General features: G+C 47.2%; 1 non-coding gene across 1 annotated transcript; it reads left to right on the plus strand.

Annotated features, from left to right (window-relative positions):
* The first annotated feature begins 1,775 nt into the window (after positions 1-1,775).
* LOC147746440 (U4 spliceosomal RNA) lies at positions 1,776-1,915 on the plus strand. The gene has a single exon (XR_015300459.1). It is a non-coding gene; the product is annotated as a U4 spliceosomal RNA (small nuclear RNA).
* Positions 1,916-7,976: the final 6,061 nt, after the last annotated feature.

Genomic DNA, 7,976 nt, shown 5'->3' on the forward strand with positions numbered 1-7,976 from the left:
TCCTGATTGTATGTGTAACTTGTTAGTGTGTAACTCTACTTAAGCAACTTACTTGGTTCTATTTTAAAGCGCTCTGACAACTTTGGGTAAAGTCAGTGCTATATAAAACTACATTAAATAAATAGACACATGAAACTGATTCGGAAATGAGTGGTTCCTGCTCTCAGAGTCGCAACGTCTGTGATCGGACACAACCCCAGGGGACGGCCACGACAAGAGGCTGTACAGCAGCATGTGTATGCAGGAGGTGGAACACATTCACTCAGACCCCGGACTGCAGCAGCAACTTCTGAGGGCTCGACCGGGCAGGCAGTAAATTGAGAATAAGACTCTTGCTATGAACCTGACCGTCAGCCACCAGCCAAACACAAAACCGAAGGCAGACGAGTTCAGGTACAATTAGGGTGTCAGGCAATCTGAGTGATAATAATTAATATTTATCAAAAACAGTGCAGAGCTGACTCGCGGCCAGTATCCCTGACTGCACACAGTGTATCTGCTGCGCACAAGAAGACTCACACAGCAGCATCCAGTAGCTTTACGTGCCGCAGGCCGTCTCTGGGGCTCACAATGCACCTGGCATCTCTTCTGAGCTGCAGCCCTAGGGACGGCTGCCCCTCATTCAGCAAAGCACTGGGGACGCGCGCTGCTGTAATCAAATGCAGCTCAGACAGTCAATGCCACCCTGCTTCACCCCTCACAGCATGCAGGTGATCACAGCGCTCAAAGTGCGTGATTAATGCATTTTAATGTGGTAATGCAGATCACATAAAATGCGTAAGTCTAACGCCTGATGCGTGGTATTTGACAGGACTGGTCGTGCAGGATGGAAGTTCTGTGCCGAGCTGCAGAGGCAGGCAGTGTGGTTGAGTGTGGGCAGCCTAATGCGGCCTGTGCTGGGTTCTGGCATTGCCATCACCCGCATGAACCCTCCTCGCCCAGGGCTCAGCTGAATTCAACCAATCGGAGCGGCTGGTTTGGGTGAGGCAGCAAGCACTGCAAAAGGGCCTTATATGAAGTGAAACAATAAAGTTGAGCTTAAACAGGCCTCAAGGGAGATGTTGGACTGCAAGCAGCTGGAAGGGTGCCAGCCAGCTGCCAGTAGCTCCTGAGGGCTGGTTGGAGATCCCTGAATTAAAGTATCTGAACCGAGCACGAATCCTAGACCCAAAAAAGCTGCAGTTTAAAACAGTTGTTTCTCTTGAGTGGTTAATAATTTTCAATTTTGTTAAAATGAATCCCTTGAATTTCCGATCTTGAGGAGAAATGAATAGAAAACAATGAAGCCAGAATTGCACCTCTTCAATCTGAGATTGAAATGCTGCAAGTTCAACAGAGCAGCTCCGTGACACGTCACACCCGCAGGAAAGGCTCTATCGAAACATGACAGTATTGTTTTTATTTCGCTACATTATTTCCACGCCTCCTTTGGTATACATATTTAGACCCCTCGTGGCTGTGACGTTGCTGCCTCCATTCCTCCAATGCACCAGCAGCACCAAGCCCCGCCCCCAACACGAAACACCGGAACCAGAGCAGGGCTCGGTCTCACGAGCTACTTACCGTGTAATTTCCCAGAGTCCTCTGCGCGTCGCAGGGAAACGTTTGGAGCCGAAGAGCTGATCAAAATTGCAGAAATAACACTAACACATTATTTCTTTTCTAGCAGTAAGTCAACAGTGCTGTACTGATGCTTCAAACTGGTACATGGTTTCTTGCTCTTAGTGACATGAGATACTTCGGCGAGGGCACCTGTAATTCACAGAATGTTCTTTAGCTTTGCGCAGTGGCAGTATCGTAGCCAATGAGGTTTAACCGAGGCGCGATTATTGCTTATTGAAAACTTTACCCAATACCCCGCTGTGGCGACTTGAAATATAGTCGACATTGCAATTTTTGACAGTCTCTAAGGAGACTGAACAAAACGGTGAAAAACAGAAGAGTAAATTAGTTGGATAGAATGCGGGCGATCGAGGATCAGAGATGAAATGGAAGTGAAGGTGACTATAGAAATCATTATTGTTAACTAGCTATTCGCTGGCAGGTTGTCTACTCTTCGGTTCGACTCACCAGCACCTATGGCAAAGCTCTGCTTGTAAAAGGGCCACATTTACAAGGACAGGAAAAGCCATGCAGGGTGGCTTTTTCTGTCCTTGTAAATATGGGGCAACAAGCCAAGCTAAGGTAACACAGGGCAACCTAAGGCATTGCAGGCCTTGAATAAAGCGACACGGCAAACAGACAACTAATGGTGACCCCAACCCAACCCAAGAGAACCTACGACAAGACTTGAAACAAAGCAACACATGGCAAGCTAAGGCAACATACAAAAAATCAGGGCACCCAAAGGGAAACAAACAGAAAATAAATCAAAGTAATATATGCCTCACATTTCAGCACAAAAATCAAGACAATTCCAAACAGGCTAAGACACAAGGCAATCTAACGCAACACAGGAAAACTGCCTTAACATGAGGTACCCTGAGGAAATTAAAAGCAAACCATGCAATACAAAGTAGGAAAAAGGCTCTTTACAGGATTAATATAATATGATGCCAATGGGGAAAAAATCCGCTCGTCACAAGGAAAAGGCAACAAATAAAAGGCAAGAATTGTAGGCATTGCCTCAATCAAACATTTTTTTTTCAAAGTAATAATCTATACCGTGATGTTACCCACTTCTGCTAAGCGGAACTCAACAATTTTCAAAATAATTTGAGTTTTAAAGTGTTAAACATTGGTCTGTTCAGTACCTCCAATAACAGTATTACCCATCTTAGTGGGGCAACTGTTTTGAACTCAGGAGGAGGGGAGGGAAGGCTTGGACAAACCTGCCCCGCTGCACAATGTTGACATGTAGTTTACACAAAGACCGCTGCAGCAGGCGCTCCCCCGACTGACCTACCCTGCAGGCTCTCGTGAGTTCGAAGCGCTTTAGTAACATAGCGCCTACACAAATGCTTGTTTCAAGAGCATGCAGGAATAGTTCCACTTCATGAAATTGACTAATTTCCATGCCTTTTCTTGTCTAATGCCTGTTTTATTCAGAACTAAGTCTGAGGATAACACGAACAGCGATGGATGCCGTTCAGATGCAGAAATATTCCTATGTTTGGGCCTAATCACTTGGTCACTTTTCGAGCACGTAAATTACGTACTCGTGTGCCTTTGAGAACTGGGCCCCAAATATTGGTGTAAAATGGGAGCATTAAGGGAGTATTCATATAAAGCTCGTGCAAACAGTAAGGAGTGTGTCTCTTTGCTATTGTACTAATAGGACATTGGGTGTTTGGGCTCGTTCACAAAGACATGCAAGAGTACATAAAAGACCACCCCTGGGCAACTACTTCAAGTACTGAAATGCGTTTGTGACTCAGCACCACTGTCTTTTGTTAACTCAGGGGCATATTATCAAGGGATTTATCTCTGCTTTTTTTGGCTTTAAAAGCCAAGAAAGCAAAGAAAAAATTATCTCCCTATCAGCAACAGGGTGATAACACACAGATTTGCATGTTAGCACCCTTTTTCTCCACGCTTCCCCTTGCATCCCTAATGAGATGCAAAGGGGGCGCTCCAGAGAAAAATAATAGGAGAAATGTTGTTAAGCGACATTTCTCCTATTATCAAGGATTTCGCTAACCCTGTTAGTGATAAAAAAAGCAGCGCTAACCGCGGTTAGCACTGCTTTTTTTACACCTGGGGCCTTATTTATGAAAAGTGACGCATCGCTGCGTGAAAACAGCGATGCGTCACTTTTCACTGTGCACTCCTTGCGACACCAATGATGCGTCATATTTAATGTATGACGCATCATGTCGCAAGGAGTTACAGATACGTCAGTATTCCTGACGTATCTGTAAGCGCAAAAGTGACGCATTGCGGGAGTGTGTCACAAAAGTGACGCAACTCCAGCAATGCGTCCTTTCACATGGGGAAAGCCCCATGTGAAAGGGCTTGCGTCAGTCTTACGCCTGCTGTGAGGCAGGCGCAAGATTTTGACGCAACAGCGTCCTAAAAGTGACGCAGTGAAATCTCATAGATTTCACTGCGTCACTATTACGAGGCTTTTTGCGGGTGAACGCCCCCTCTGCATACATTATACCTGACGCAGGTATAATGTGGCGCAGGGGTTTAAAAAGTGATGCATCTACCTAGATGCGTCACTTTTTAAATATGGTGCAACAAGGCGCATGTTTTACGCTGCCGATGCTTCACAAAAAGTGACGCATCTGCAGCGCAAAACTGACGCAAGGCCTCATAAATGAGACCCCTGGTATTTTCCTGACTTAGCCATGATATCCTATGGAAGGTGGATATCATGGCTAAATTTGTGAGCCCCTATCATCAAGCTAACTCCAAACTTCAAGAGATTATCATTGGTTTTTCAGCGATAATCTCTCAATTGGCAGTTAGAGCGAGGATTTTTATCACTACTGAGATAAACCTTGCTAATAGCAAGTTATCTCTGCGATAATTTCCGGCGATGCTTAGCGTTAAAAAATGTGTTGCTAAGCATCGTTAGCGGTAAATATCGCTAAACGTTGGTAATATGCCCCTCAGTCCCTAGAAAGAGGAACGGATTGGCACAAAAACTGAAAAATGCAGTTGGTGTTCAAATTAAATGGCTAATACAGGAAGGCAGTGGTCACTGAATCATGCCACCAGCACATCACCTTTCCAGTATTCTCTATGAGTTCGTTTTTTTCAAATGAACAGTCGCATAGCAACGAAAGAGAAGCCTACGACTGGAAAACAGTAGTGGCTGTTTTACCTGAAACCATCTCACACAAGTCACTTGAACTGGGTCAGAAGGGCCGAACGAAGGCTGAGAGCTTCAGCTCCCATTTCCGGGCTTTTAAAGCTTGGAGATGACAGCAGCATCCCGTCATACACAAACCTCTTCTCCTCCCTTATCAGGAGCTGCCAACCCGGCGCTCCAATGCTATCAGGAACGCGCACTCACCCAACAAAAATACCACTAGCATCTGAACCAAGGAAGAGCGAACTCCTGTCTTGTTTAACGTGGACTCTGGTCTCCCTGCACACAAAAAGCACATGCAATTTCACAGCATCCCTTCAAAACCCAGCCTCACGCTCCTTCCAGTTACATAGGGGACAATGTTAACAGCAGAAATACAGGGTCGGTTTTATGGATAAAATAGATACATAAACACAAAGGCACTCACCTAAGGGAAAAAAAGTATCTAGATCTTGAATCTATAGGAGCGCTCAGAAAATAAAAATTAAAACATGTCTCGCTTTCTCAGTCCCACACACAAAAAAAGAAGTACACAAAATCCTAAAGTAAATTGAGAGATATACTGCTGCTTTTAGACTACAAAGGCAGAAGCAGTGGCCTACTGGACTATCAGAGAAGCAGAGGCTGTGAGGAGGCTTCAGCCGAGGCCTAGCGGGGCTCAGTCGCCCGAGGAGGGTGGCAGTGCACGGTGCGGGGAGCCCTCTCTTTGTTTGCAGGGCTCTCCCTCAGCTCTGAACAATGGCTGCTCACAGCTCTCTTCCTGTGGCTGCCTCACATGTTCGGGCGGGCGGCTGCTACTGTTCTGTGCAGGCTCTCTGTGGGGGAACGGAGGCCTCCCATACACACACACTGTCTCAGGGAAGGGGGAGAAAAAAAAGAAGCCACCTTCCCGAGCAAGCCTGCCCCCTTCCTCCTCCCTCACCGAGCCGACAGAAGGAGGAGGAGGGGAGAGAGCAAAGGGAAAAAGGGAGGGGACTGAAGCCGCATAGGGCCACGGGGAAAACACAAAAGGCAGAGGGAGGGACTCCCTCGCCTCCCTTCAGTTGTTGGGCTTTACAAACAAGCTGCCTGCCACCGCATCCTAGATGAAGAACGGCAAGGAGGTGGGGGGGATGCAAACAGCGGTGACGCCACCCCTCCCCCCCCCGAAAATGACGGGCGTTTCTACGAGCCATTTGTGAATGACCTCGGAGAAACATGGTGGTGTGGAGCGCTCCTCTCGTGCCTTACGATCTCGGAAGGCAAAAGATTAGCGCTCCACACCACCATGTTTCTCCGAGGTCATTTACAAATGGCTTGGTGAAACACCCATATTTTTTTAGATTGAGGGGCGTGTTTAGGTCAGACTGGGACCTCGGCGAGAGGGAGGGTGTAACGCCCACCACTAGAAAGGGGCGGGGCTTAAAAAAAAAGATAGAAAAACGCCCCCGAATCTGCTCAAGCCGGGGCTAGAACCGAGTGACGCCCCTCTTCTCCAATGGCTGGCCAGCATTTACGAGGCCAGCCAATGGAGAAGAGGGGCGGGTTCAAGCCCCCATACTACACAACATTAAATCTTCGGCTCCGCCCAATGCTTCGCAGTGCGACGGTAGCCTCGACTTAAAAACTGAAGAGCGACAGCTGCTGTGCTTGGAGTCTGAGGAAAGTATTTTTCTAGTACGTTCGTAATGAGGCTTAAAAGAAAGGGAATCAGATGGAAATAGTTTTTTTGGCACCATTGGGAATAGTTTGTGTTATTATTAACACACTGCCAGTACACACCCGGGTGGGTGGCAGTGGCCATTACAACTTACTGGTGTTGAGTGTTGCAGCACTGCAGCCAGTGTGACAGGCGTCAGTGACTCTGCAAGGCAGCAGGCTTACGCCGGGAGCCACCCCCACCCGCAATCATTTGGGTTTGCCGCTCACTTTTAGTCCTGGCTGCCAGGTGTCCTCACTGCATTCTGTCTGTCCGGTGGCCGCTGTAACTGATCGCAGTCATGGTCAGTCATGACTCCGTGACGACTCTCTCCCTTGCCCTGGGCTCGGTAATAAGGAATTCGCCGGCCATAATAGGATGATAATATTGCAGCGGTGCAGGCGGCACGGTGTGAGCAGCAGACAGCACTGTAAGCTGAGCGCCAAGATTGCGGCAGGTGCTACAGCCTGCAAACCAGTAGCCTGCCGCCTTTCTCATGAACCCCCCGCTCTGGCAGCCTTTGGACACTACCTCGTGACTTCAGGCTCGGCTGTGTGACTCTCAGAGCTGCGCGGCTGGAAATAATAGATACATTGTAGTGAGCCAGCCAGTCCCGTAGCTTAGCTATGCAGCTAGCCTCCCAAGCGTGCGAGAGCAGCGCGCACAGGCCATGGGCGGCGCGTTGTCAGCTGCCACACACTCAGTTTGCAGCGCTTTAGTGACAGCTGAGACACATGCATAAGCGTGACAATGCATTTCAGTGTAATGAAATGCACTGAAATGCGTTAGTCTAACGCCTGATGCGTGGTACTTGGCAGGACTGTATGAATAATTTTCGCAACAACAACAATTTTTAACAAATTTGCACAGATCTTGGTTCAAGTATTTTGTCGTGGCTAAAACGAGTAGGTTCTGCCATTGTTTGTCCATTTGAGAATTACCAAAGGACTATTCCTTTGCATTCTGGAACTTGTAGATTTTTTTTCCACACATCACTGCCAGTCCTATAATATTAGGCAAAAACGTGCGCTGGATCTGCCCCTTAATAATTGACCTGTGATACTTGAAAACGCTGAATAAGCAGAGCTCACAGCAGGAATAGTATTTCAGAAGGGACTGCAAAGTTCCAAAGCGAGTACGGTTTCCACCTGACTGGTTTTCTACTGGCACCACAGGTATTTTGATGTCCCGGCTGGTACAAAAATAAGCAAAATCACATAAAGCCAATATTTGTAGCCTTTATCTATAGATACTTTAAATAACAAAGATAAATAGAAAGCACTTTTAAACGTGTTCTTGAGTTGTTACAATTACCCATTGCTAATAATTAACTCCTTGCCCGCGGCCGGAATTCCGCTCCTGAGCAGCACATTCCGATTACGGGCGTGGTCATGACGGCTGGGAGCCATCATCAGCACACGAGCACTCCCAGCCGTCATCAGCATGGAAGGGGTTAAAGTAAACAAAAACAGAACAGTCATGTTACAAATTAATACATACAGTATTGCTTATAGTCCTATTTAGAATCACGTCCAGGCC

Source organism: Lissotriton vulgaris, chromosome 1_1 (genome assembly GCF_964263255.1).
Source record: "Lissotriton vulgaris chromosome 1_1, aLisVul1.2, whole genome shotgun sequence".
NCBI lineage: Eukaryota > Metazoa > Chordata > Amphibia > Caudata > Salamandridae > Lissotriton > Lissotriton vulgaris.